This window comes from Mercurialis annua, linkage group LG8, assembly GCF_937616625.2.
Source record: "Mercurialis annua linkage group LG8, ddMerAnnu1.2, whole genome shotgun sequence".
Classification (NCBI taxonomy): domain Eukaryota; kingdom Viridiplantae; phylum Streptophyta; class Magnoliopsida; order Malpighiales; family Euphorbiaceae; genus Mercurialis; species Mercurialis annua.
In genome coordinates this window covers 14,236,038-14,250,119 of record NC_065577.1, presented here as the reverse complement: position 1 = coordinate 14,250,119, position 14,082 = coordinate 14,236,038, and the positions used below count along the sequence as shown (strand labels likewise).

Below are 14,082 nucleotides of genomic sequence, written 5' to 3'. Positions count from 1 at the left end.
TCTGATATAGATAAGTGGAATCAAAGTATCGAAAAATGAGATACACCATGAAAGATGAATGCGAAACATATCAAACAATGCCAAGAATACCTTCAACTTCATGAGATTCAATACCAGGAAACCATGAAGTATGGAAAAAAATATTAAGTTAAACCTTATACGTATGGAAACTGTATCTGGATAGCGGAAAAAAAAAAAGGCAAACAATATAAGAAGATTTTCATGGTCTAAGTAATACCAATTCGATAAGGACGTAGACATAAATATGGAGAAATTCTAAGAAAAACTCGACTCGTGATACAAGATCATGATGTTGACAAGCTAACGAAGTAAAGTTAACAATAAATAACAAGGACAAAGTATCTTTTCACTCTATGATCAACTAGAGTGAAATTAGGTATCGTAAAAAGGAAAGTAATGATAAGATGATGAACATAAAACCAAGGTTAGTAAAACTAGAAGTGAGGCAATTACTCTGGATAAGTAATTTGAGTAATGGAAATTCAGAAACTTTGCTCACAGCAAGTGAGTGGAAAATCACCAAGGAACGACGATGTGGAAAGTTTCATGAAAACAATAGATTGTAAAGGTAAAAGTGTACTATGCTCAAAAAGGTAAAGTATACGAAGTAAGACTTTAAGTCTTTATAAGGAGCAATAAGAATTTCTAAGAAGGATAATACTTGATGAAAAGAGTATTACGATAATTATGAAAATTCGAGGACGAATTTCTATAAGGGGGGAAGAATGTAATACCCCGTACTTTTAAAGTACTACGTAAGGTGCCAAGAGGCGTAAATGCGAGAATTAAATCAAGGACATCGAAATTAAGTTCAAGAAATAAGAATTAGACCAAAGCGGGTCTATTAAAATTATCGTAAAATAATAATTTAAGTGAAAATTATTATTCGATAAAATTGGATTTTAGCGGGACTAGGGAAAAATCGATAAATTAAAATAAAATAATTGGTAAGTCCCGAGCTAATAAATTTTTACGATAAGGTTCGTAAAATAAATTTATGGACCTAAGAATAAATCTTATAAATTTGGACGAAAGCATTTTATTAAACGGAATTTTAATTATCGGAAAAAGCAAAAGGATATAAATAAAATATTGGACCCAAATAAATTAATAATGCGACAAAGTCTATTATTTATCGATAAATCAAGAATCGTCAAGGTTCCGGTCAATTAATTGGAAAAACAAAGAGATGGGGAATTAACTTATAAGAGGTACAAAACTTAAGCATTTATATGGACTTTTCCCCACATTTTTCAATTAAATGAAGACACATGTTAATCCCACCTCTTCATTTTTCTCTTGCAAGCCAATATTATAGATCAAAAACCTCAAATCCTCACCTTCCTCTCCTGCATAAACCGAACCCTAGCTCATCACCCTAACCTCATCATTTCTTCAACCAAATTCAATAACCATGGAGGCAAATTGATCCTACGACAAAAAGGGAAACAAGGTAAGTCATTTAATGATGCTTTCCATGGTTTGAAATGATGGAATGGTTGATAGAAAATGTTGGGTTTTTGAGCATTAGGTTTGATATTAGGTGTTTGATGTTTGTAAGGTTATGAATCATTGATTTGGAGATTGAATTATGAAGTTTTGATGGAGATTCTTGGAAGGGAGTGGTTCGGCCATAAGCAAACTCATCATATTCAAGGTAAAAATATTCTGAACTTGAAGATTATTGATGTTTGATTGAGTTTTGGTTGAGTTTAAGTTAAGTAAATAAACTGTTTTTGAACATGTCAAGGGGCTGAAATTGAGCTATGATTTTGATGGTTTAGAAGGCTGTTTTTCAGAGATAATTCAAGGGGTTTGGACACCTCGGAATTTACGTTTTTAACGTCGAATCCGTGCCCCAAAATAGCAGCCAAACTGCTGCAAAAGTGCAGCAGTAAACTGCTGCAATAGGCAGCAGTAAACTGCTGGAGAGTGCAGCAGCAAACTGCTGCAATAGGCAGCAGTTGCTGCCACTTTTAGCGGAGCTGCCGGTGAGCTCCGGCAGTCATAAAAATGGCGCACTGACATTAGGTCGATGTACGCATACTCGAGTCCAAAAAGTAGTTTTCGGAACTTCAAAAATCATGGTTAAAGGGGTTTAAAACTGAGCTTATATATAATGTAGAAAAATAAACGCAAAACAGTTTATGACACTCACTTTCGACCAAGTTTTGGACGACTTTGAGTGATGTTTTTTGAGAAGGTTTAAATGGTATATCGTAAGGGATATACGGAGAGTACATTATAATAGTCGGATTAGGATTTAAACAAGTAAATAGGGTTAGGATGATTAAAATAGATGATGAGTTGAAAATATTAAAATCTGGAAATCCTGAAATCAAGTCGCGAAGGCTACTTCGCCTATGAAAACGGACCTTAATCCGTAATAATATTAACCCGAAAATGGGTATAATAAATTAATGAGGTTGCATAGATGAGATTTAAGTGAAATAAACGTGGTGTTGTTAAGACGGATTAAAAATTATCCGTGTTTGAAGTTGAGTCAAAAACTGGAAATATAAGTTAGAAAAATAAACTAAGTGTTAAAACATAACAAAAGGGCAACTTTGGAATTAAATTGTGAACAAATGGTAAGTCGGAATCAGTTGAAATATTCACGGATATTGTAGAGGAAAGTGTGAAGTCTAAGAACGTCAGATTGTTTTTGGAAAGTATCCGCTGTAGTTACCCTGTTCCGCTGTCTGAAACAGCAGCATTAGAAGACTGTTTTTAACAGCTTTAATTTTCAGATTTGAGGTACCAACTTCAGGACTACTTCCGACACCTTCGGGTGCTAATTTCAGTCCGAGGTCTAAACAAAAGTTTTAGACGACATTCCGAACTTTAGGAATGTCAATTTTATTTTGAATTTGGACCACTTTAATTGACGGTTTTAGTAGCTCAAAGATGGTCCAAAAACACGAAATAAATAGGAAAAATTTAAAGAGTTATCCTTGAGGAAAATTTTGGAAATATTAAAGACGTCAAATGAAGTTTGAATCCAAATGAAAGTCGTAGAAGATGTTACGGACTATGGAAATGTCCAATTTGTTTTGAGTATGGGCTATTTTAAATAAGCGGTTTTGATAGCCGAAGTTGGCTAGAAACCCAATTTTTAGATAAGTGATTCTAGTTAGATTTTTATTAATTAGTGCAATTATCAAATTTTCGTAGACCCGTCGAGACGATTACTAACGGGACTCGTAACGTGACGAACGCGATACCGTTTTACGAATTCTCGAAGATTTTGGTTAGCAAGTGGTGAGTTTACAATTTACTTTTGTGTGTTATTAATAAAAGCTATTTATTTTATGATCATTATTATTAACGCATCGCATAAAGCATTATTATTCATAATGATTATTATTTCTTATTGAATGTTATTTCTTATAAAATAAAACTAGTATAGTGATCCGAGGAAACGAGCTACCTATTGGGCGTCAATAGGCTGTGTGATCACCAGTGTCCTGTCAGTCATAGAATTAGCATTAATAGATGTTGGTATCTAAAAATGTTTGATATGAGCTCATTATATGATGATTATGTTTGGGAATGAGGAGGACTATGTTTGGTAGATACGAGGTAACTCGGTCGAACTATCTCGGGACCCGTATCTAGTGAGTAACTCGGTTGAACTATCTCGGGACTCACACCTTGGGATTAAGCAGTGACATGATGTAACTCGGTTGAACTATCTCGGGACTATGTCACGTGTTAACGAGTAACTCGGTTGAACTATCTCGGGACCGTACCACTTGGATTAAAATGATTTGACATAATACGAAAGGATACAATATGAGTAGGATATAGGAAATAATATGAGTTTAAGATTAAGGTTTCGATCGGATCTAATACTTGATATATATTATGTTCTTATATATATGTTTTGTTTTAATTGCGATGTTATTTTATATAACACCATTAGTAACGTGTAAACTCACTCAGCGTTGTCTGACCCCCCAACAGTGTTTTATTTCAGGTGATAGTACTTTGAAGAGATGGACTTCCATTTTTGTTCCGGAAGTCTGCAACATATAAAGTATGTATTGAAGTACGCTTCAATTCGTAGCGCTGCAGTAGTCAGTAGATGTCAGTCTATATTTGTTGTTTGTACCGAACGAGATTCAGCTGTTAACTCTGATTTTATAAAATATATATACACGATTTATAAAACTATGTTTTTACCCGTTTGATATTTTCACCAATTGTCTATGAATGAAATTGGTATGAAATTGTATGATTCGGAACAAGGCAATGCTGAGTTATGTTATCGCAGAGTAAGACCTTAGTTCCAATCGATTATGCATCGGTTTTGAAAGAACGTTTTCGACGATTATGAAATATTGTTTTCCGATGTTTTCCCGAAAACGTTTTGTGCATAATTTTGTGTTTGATTGAAAAAAAAATTTACTTGTTTTTTTAGGCTTGCTACGGGTTCCGGAGCAACCACTCCCGTTCCCTAGCGCCAGTCTCGACCCTCGATTTTGGGTCGTGACATTATTCCACTTTTCATTATTCGATGCGTAGCATAAGTAGTGCACCGTTTGGACATTGAGAACATAATTGACGAGATTACACGTGCTAGATTTTTATCAGTTTGCAATTGCCTCCGGAATAGGAAAACAACCAATGTATACTTCTTGTGATTTAGCTAAATAGTATTGCAGACGTGCTTCAAAGTTCGGTCCATGAGCGATATAACTCACCATTTCGTCATGACAAGATTTCCCTAGTGTAGAAACGAGTTCAACACAACATTCATGAGAAAGTGTGTCATTCAAGAACACCGATTTAAATATCTCATTTCCACACTTTTTTGTTGCATGACTGGCGCATACATCTAAGAAGTTGAACAATCCTGGGCGTGGCTCTTGCGCAGAAGTTGGTGCTCCTAAATCTAGTGCACAAGTAAACAGTGACATGCTAAGAAAAACAGCAACTGCTATAAGAAGGTTGTTAACTCCCGCCATTTGTTTTCGATAAAATAATATTTACTCAAGTATGGAATGAAGATATCTTTTATGGAGTAATTCTAGTGTTGCACATCAAACTATTTATATATACATGTATTTGTAACTCCTATAAAATATATAATTAAATATGTGCAGTTTCGTTAGTAATTAAAATTTCGTAATGTGTTTCTAAAAGCAAACACTTCAACAGGGTAAAATTAAAATATTTGTGCTAATTCATTACGTTACTTATATTTTAAATATCTACAAAACTTACTTATTTAACATTTATAATAAAGTTTGCCATTTAAAACTGTACCAGCAATGAGCCTTATATATTTATCAATTCAATTCTTTAATAATAGTTTTAAATGAATATATATATATATGTTTATAAAATAAATAGGGTATACAATTATGAATAAGACGCAATCGGATGTGTAATCAACATATATTACATGGATTGATAACCTTTAATGAGGGTTTAATGACATCATTTAGTGGGTTAATCTTAAGATTTAGAACTCGTTTTGGGTGGTACAGAACAATACTAGTCCAAATATTATAAATATACAAGTCCACTACAACTGTTTAATAAAAAAAATTAAAAGAATTATAAATGTGCAAATTGTGTATGTAAGTCTACTAAAATATGTTTCTATCATATACATATTAGAACACGTGAATGTAGGACTATAACATTATACTAAAAATTAAATTTTCTAATCTTTAATGGATAACACTTATATAAAATTAGAAAATGTCTTAGAATCAATTCTAGTGTTTGTACAAAACAATAATTCTTTTGTATTACGTAAGTGTAAGGCTTGAGGTAAGTACAAGAAATCTAAAACAATATCTTAATATCAAATTTCGGATAAGGAATCTACCGCTATTGTTTCCTAAAATTGATTAAAATTCACACCATTATTATTTACTCAGAAATTATTTAGAATTATATTCGCCCTTCTCAAGGAATTAAATATTTTAACATGCAAATTTAATTCATATAGATTATGTATTAATAAATATTTTTAATTCAGATAATGTAAAATTTACATATGGTTTAGAGTAAAAGAATTTAAATGAAATAAAAAATGACTTAAATGCTTTTAATTTCTCAACACCGTACGAAATAATTCAAAAAGTTAAAGAAATTTAAAATTAGAGTATCGGCAAATAGATATGTTCGAACTCAAAGAAATTATATAACTCTCTTGGTATGTAAAATATAAAATTAGATATTTAACCCAATTCCACAAAATTTAGTATGTAATTATAAATAATTACTTATGCCATTACAACGCAGAGATTTTTTACTGGTATACCGTATAAAGATTATTTAAACTGTAAATTTTGAGATTTATGGATAGCAAAAATTAAAAAAAATTCATACTTCTTTTTTTAATTTAATAAAAACATAAGTCGACTATGCTAGTTGTTGCTTTAATAACATGACTAGTACCTTATTTATTTTACTTATTCAGAATTTAATTGTGCAATGAATTTTATATTTTTAAATATACGTCCATTATATACACATTGACGTATATTTTATATTTAAAAAACAATTAAATTATGTATTTGTCTTCTAATATTTCTGCTTGTAAAATGTGAGCATCATTTTTTCGATTTTTTTAATAAAAGGTTTGATTAAAAAAAATGGAATTTCATAGTGCTATAATACAAAGTAATTGATATTATCCTATGTATTCCATAACAAATAATAGAACTTAAGATGTTTTTATTATGTTTTATTTTTAAATTTTACAAAGTGATTATTCCACTTTTCATTATTCGATGCGTAGCATAAGTAGTGCACCGTTTGGACATTGAGAACATAATTGACGAGATTACACGTGCTAGATTTTTATCAGTTTGCAATTGCCTTCGGAATAGGAAAACAACCAATGTATACTTCTTGTGATTTAGCCAAATAGTATTGCAGACGTGCTTCAAAGTTCGGTCCATGAGCGATATAACTCACCATTTCGTCATGACAAGATTTCCCTAGTGTAGAAACGAGTTCAACACAACATTCGTGAGAAAGTGTGCCATTCAAGAACACCGATTTAAATATCTCATTTCCACACTTTTTTGTTGCATGACTGGCGCATACATCTAAGAAGTTGAACAATCCTGGGCGTGGCTCTTGCGCAGAAGTTGGTGCTCCTAAATCTAGTGCACAAGTAAACAGTGACATGCTAAGAAAAACAGCAACTGCTATAAGAAGGTTGTTAACTCCCGCCATTTGTTTTCGATAAAATAATATTTACTCAAGTATGGAATGAAGATATCTTTTATGGAGTAATTCTAGTGTTGCACATCAAACTATTTATATATACATGTATTTGTAACTCCTATAAAATATATAATTAAATATGTGCAGTTTCGTTAGTAATTAAAATTTCGTAATGTGTTTCTAAAAACAAACACTTCTACAGGGTAAAATTAAAATATTTGTGCTAATTCATTACGTTACTTATATTTTAAATATCTACAAAACTTACTTATTTAACATTTATAATAAAGTTTGCCATTTAAAACTGTACCAGCAATGAGCCTTATATATTTATCAATTCAATTCTTTAATAATAGTTTTAAATGAATATATATATGTTTATAAAATAAATAGGGTATACAATTATGAATAAGACGCAATCGGATGTGTAATCAACATATATTACATGGATTGATAACCTTTAATGAGGGTTTAATGACATCATTTAGTGGGTTAATCTTAAGATTTAGAACTCGTTTTGGGTGGTACAGAACAATACTAGTCCAAATATTATAAATATACAAGTCCACTACAACTGTTTAATAAAAAAAATTAAAAGAATTATAAATGTGCAAATTGTGAATGTAAGTCTACTAAAATATGTTTTTATCATATACATATTAGAACACGTGAATGTAGGACTATAACATTATACTAAAAATTAAATTTTCTAATCTTTAATGGATAACACTTATATAAAATTAGAAAATGTCTTAGAATCAATTCTAGTGTTTGTACATAACAATAATTCTTTTGTATTACGTAAGTGTAAGGCTTGAGGTAAGTACAAGAAATCTAAAACAATATCTTAATATCAAATTTCGGATAAGGAATCTACCGCTATTGTTTCCTAAAATTGATTAAAATTCACACCTTTATTATTTACTCAGAAATTATTTAGAATTATATTCGCCCTTCTCAAGGAATTAAATATTTTAACATGCAAATTTAATTCATATAGATTATGTATTAATAAATATTTTTAATTCAGATAATGTAAAATTTACATATGGTTTAGAGTAAAAGAATTTAAATGAAATAAAAAATGACTTAAATGCTTTTAATTTCTCAACACCGTACGAAATAATTCAAAAAGTTAAAGAAATTTAAAATTATAATATCGGCAAATAGATATGTTCGAACTCAAAGAAATTATATAACTCTCTTGGTATGTAAAATATAAAATTAGATATTTAACCCAATTCCACAAAATTTAGTATGTAATTATAAATATGTTTCGCTTGGCATGTCTGGAACTCAGTGCTGAACTTGTGCAGTTTTCAATGGGTAGTCCCAAACTCTATTCACCAATTCTTTGATTTATGGAGCGATCTTTCTAGCAGGAGATTCCGGATATTGTGGCAAACAATTTGGTTCTTCTTTATTTGGGAATTGTGGAAGTCTAGAAATAAGAGAGTTTTCAGTCAAATTGGGACGGATGCCGACTCTCTAGTTTACTCAGCAATCTGCAAAGCGGTGACTTATTACAAGGATAACAACAAGGATTTTGATTATTCGGCAAATGATGTCTATCGGAATTTGATTTTCTTCTGTAATTTCTTGTAGCCTGTCTTTTTTCAAAGACTTTTGCCTTCCACTGCTTTGTGGATGAGCTAATATAATAATCATTTATCCAAAAAAAAATTATAAATAATTACTTATGCCATTACAACGCAGAGATTTTTTACTGGTATACCGTATAAAGATTATTTAAACTGTAAATTTTGAGATTTATGGATAGCAAAAATTAAAAAAAATTCATCCTTCTTTTTTTAATTTAATAAAAACATAAGTCAACTATGCTAGTTGTTGCTTTAATAACATGACTAGTACCTTATTTATTTTACTTATTCAGAATTTAATTGTGCAATGAATTTTATATTTTTAAATATACGTCCATTATATACACATTGACATATATTTTATATTTAAAAAATAATTAATTTATGTATTTGTCTTCTAATATTTCTGCTTGTAAAATGTGAGCATCATTTTTTCGATTTTTTTAATAAAAGGTTTGATTAAAAAAATAGAATTTCATAGTGCTATAATACAAAGTAATTGATTGTCACGACCCATTTTCATGAATCGCAACCGGCGCTAGGGTATGGGTGATGTAGTACCGAAACCCGTAGCTAGCCTTCCATATATCACATAAACACATAAACCTGCAGAAAACCAATGCTCGGGGGCAACCGAGACTTCAGCCTAAAACTAACAGTTATAATATTCAGCAGTTTGTATAACATGCTTATTCAATCCCGAGTCTAAAATAGGTTTATCATCAACCAATGTAAATAATATAACATGCCAAAGCAATAAAACCAGTCGAACCAATCCGACAAAAATATAATAATAATAAAGACGTCTAGTTACTACTGCGGTCTAAGAATAAAACAGTTTATAGTTTTATTAAAAATAAAAGAAACCTCCGAGGAAAAGTAAATGCGGAGATCACCAGACTCTCTCAGATCATAACCCTGGGGAAAATTGGGAAAACAACGGGGTCAGATATACGGAGATGAGTTTATACCACTATCTACATTTATTAAGTGGAAAACCTTTGAAACCGTTTAAAACGTTTAAATACGATATTACGAATAATAGTTGGAACCCTAATCCACAATTCTAAATAATAAACATAATCCAACAGGTCTGGTCCCGAGAGCTGAGCTACACCGAGTTACCACTGACCACACTTATACCAGAGTCCCGAGATCTGAGCTACACCGAGTTACTCTACTTGGTCCCGAGAGCTATGCTCACACCGAGTTACCACATTACCATAATTACCTTTCCCAGATCATTACCGGTGCGCACGCAGTCCTAATGATGCCCATTAGGTAGCATGTTCCAACTAGAAGTCATAATATAAAAACAGTTCGAAATATACGTACAATATATATATTTAATACTAAAATAACAATTTACTTAATAAAGCGGTAAATAGTAAGCACAAACTCACTGCTTGCTTGTCCACGTGAAACTTGGCAAACAGCTAACCCTGCGTAGACTCCGAAGCACGAGCAGTGGACGGGTCTAAAACATATATAAGTCAGAATCCGAACAATCCCTAACTCTAAGAATACTAAACTCCACATAGGACTAGCATCTTGAACACAACTAAAGTACAACCAAAGTAAGGTAAACATCCATGTACCAAACAAACCAAAGAATTCATATCATTCACTTTAAACAATTTAGGCAAGTTAGCTTAGATGAGTTCTTATCCTTAAAAGCAAAACAGAAGTCCTTTCCATGACTTAAATAGTTCTTTTAAACCAAAGAGTTTTCCAAAGTAGTGTGTTAGCCTTAACTGCAGTATAGCTCAACACAACAAGTCGGGCGACCCAAGTCTAACCCGACCCAACCATAAGCCAAAGTGAAAACCAGAGTTTAAAACCAATCCTTAAATAAAACCAAAGTCATTTGAAAGTAAGAACTCAATCCCTAGCTTAACAATGTCAACCTTAAAAGCAATAAGCCACATAGCTTGCCAACACTTGGCAAGTTTCACCCAAAGTATACATCACTTAAAAAAATGTCACCTTAAATGAAATCAATTGGATTTAAACACCTTTTAAAGGTTTAAACTTAAATCTGAAATATTAACTTATACATAACACCTTTGTAAAATTGACCATAACTTATATACCATTTCAACCATCGATTACCAAACAACATAAGATAAAACTAACATTTTATAAATGTCCAAAATAGTTTATAAAACGTATTTACATCCATTAACAATTTGATCAAAACCAAAATTAAGCCAAAGCACTCAAATAATCAAACATGGCAATTTTGCCGAAAATTGCCTAAACTAGCCAAACGATTCAAAACCAACAATCGACAAACCAAAGTATGTTATTACTGATTTAAAACCTTTAAAACATCACTTAGAATATATTATATCAGTAGGTATAGCATTTGAAAACCATTTTGCAATTATAGCGTTTAACTTTCATAAAATTGTCAATTTCGCAAATCGTAGAGATTTTTACAAAATAGATCAAACCCAATTCTCACTTCTAGATCTTAATTTATTAGATCATTATCCATTGTAGCACAAACACATAATATCCCAAATAACTCAGATTCAACACTAACAAATCGTTAAACGAATCAATTTCATACAAACCTAGAATTAGCCAATTCGTTGTTTAAATCATGCAAATCCAATTCCAATCATGATACATCATATTATAATAATATTAAACTCCATTTAAAATATAATATTCAAATCATAAATCTCAGACCATTAATCATAAAGTTCCAAACTCCAAAACACCCTAAATCATGCAATTCTACGCAAAACACAAGACAACGATTCACCAATACATAAGAGATGGAAATAATTACCTTAGAATGGAGAATAACAAGATTATATAAGTATTAAACCCTAGGTAAGGGTCTGGACCAGAAGCAACAAGAGTCACAATCACACTAACGAAGAACACCACAAGCAAAACGCGTAGAAATCGCAAAACGGATAAACAATCACCAATCAATTGTTAAAAACCATCAAGGATCATAAAGGAATGATAGAATTAGGGTTTATCTGAGTGTAGGGTCGCATTAGGTCTGATAGGGTGAAAAAGGGCTGAAAGAATCGAGTTAAGGAGCTATTTATAGCAAAACAGCGAACCCTACAGTGCCGCGTCGCGCCCAAGATGTCTCAATCGCGCCCGTGATGGTGTATCACGACCGTGATGCTCCTGTCACGACCGTGATACACCCCCTGCTTCCAAAAATATTAATTTTCTGGGCCTTAAGCCCAAGGTCGATCCACACGGCCCAAACCGCACTCAAAACAAGCTCAAACATCGAAATAACTATTTTGCAACCCAAACCAAAGTTCAAAGGAACTAAACCACCAAACATCAACCCAAAACACATTGAAAAACGCATCGTAACAAGCCGGAAAAATACGGGGTGTTACATTCTCCCCAACTTAAAAACAAAATCGTCCTCGATTTTAACACAACACAAACAAAGCACAAAACACGATATATGCGCACAAGGCAACCCAAGTAAAACATATAACACAAATTCAAAGTACTAAAATAGCTTCGAATATTTGAAGCAATGCGAAACCCAAAGTACCTCAAGAAAAGAAAGATAACAATTCCACATAATGGACTCCGTCCCCTAAGTATACTCCCCAACTATATAACTGAATTAAAACTGAAACCATAGGCATACTTCCACTCATCAACCTACGCACTTGCATAGCCACAACTCGACAAGTTGTACCTCGAATGATAACTCAAATCACCACTTACATAAAACAACAACCCAAATTTTCACACCACGTGTAAGCAAAATTAAAAATTCGACAGTTTAGTACTCCAACTATTACTTGATTAAACAAAAAATAAACCTCCAAGATTATTCAACTATAAACATTAACATTCTCACAAGGAAGGTTACTAAACTCATTCGATTTCAAACAGCTATCAAGACAACCTTGACAAGGTGCAAGGACAAGCCCGAAACTCAAATCGCAATTCTTACAATACCAAAATCTAACACTTCAAATGAAAACCTCGAAATCCCCATTAATAATAACATCATGCAATCCTCGCCACCTACTTAACATCTCTACGCCTATTATCCCATATCAAAGATATAAATAACTCGTTATATCAAATGAACGGTCTAGTCCAAAATTAACTAGATAAGGTTCTCGCCAATATAAATCAGCCAACTTTAAAACATCATGAAATTCGAGTTGTACACACGACAAGGACTAAGCTCGACAAGACCATCAACCTTAACGAATCAATAAACATATACTCACATACTGATATTGCAAAGAATAAATCACTTTAACCTATGATAACGAATCTCCAAGTTACATACAAACCGACTAATTCAGAAAGATCCTTCCACTCATACAATAAGAAAACATACAGCCCGAAGTTACCCAAAGTAACTAACACCAACATACATACAATTTTTTTTTTTTACACAAACCAAATTTTTATGCCGCACACAAAAGGTTAAACAACCAAACAAAACGATATCAAATTTTCAACAATAAAAATTCACAACCAACAGTATCGATCAACCAACCTTTGTTGTCGAAACCTACTCATCGCGATTCTCAAATCAACTAACTCATATATCCGAACCAAACTAAAATTCTCAAAATTGTTTCACCAAAAATAACTGTAACCTTGCTAAGAAGAGATCACCTAGATCACATTCGCCGTAATCGGGTCATTGGTTATGCTCAAAACCAAACTTATAGGGAAATAGTTCAAATCACAAAACATTACAACTTCCCACTTCTCTTTAAAAGATTTTAATATCTTATAACTCCTTTTATATTTAAAATCAAAATACTTTTACTATTGGAAAAACCTCCAATTTGTGAACACATCAACATTTTCAAAATATCCGTATTTTGAATTCCGGAGTTACACCTTAGTTTCAATATAAGTTTGCAAATATATAAAATAGTTCAACTAACAAAATTTTCATTCTCTTTAAATCAATGCTTGATAAAAATTTATCCTTTTGTCAAAATAGAAAATATTTGTAAAGAAAATCTTTTTTTTTCACACAATATTTTTATACGAGTATACCAAAACATTATACAAAAACGAATATGTAAAAACAAACTTCCTTTAAAATCACGGCGTAAACACACACGTCGAGCATAACCAAATCCCTTAATCTAATAACCTCAATTCATAAATCGTAAGCTAACACAAAGGCCTTCCAAACCGACCTCAAAATCCTATCATACTTATTATAATAATAACTCGAGTGCAATGTTATATTCATTCTTACTCCCTACCAAGTACAAAATTTGTTATA

General features: G+C 31.9%; 1 long non-coding RNA gene across 1 annotated transcript; it reads left to right on the top strand.

The window, feature by feature from the left end:
* The first annotated feature begins 1,340 nt into the window (after positions 1–1,340).
* LOC130014929 (uncharacterized) lies at positions 1,341–4,207 on the top strand. Its single transcript, XR_008789726.1, has 3 exons — positions 1,341–1,474; positions 1,583–1,678; positions 3,988–4,207. It is a non-coding gene; the product is annotated as an uncharacterized LOC130014929 (long non-coding RNA).
* Positions 4,208–14,082: the final 9,875 nt, after the last annotated feature.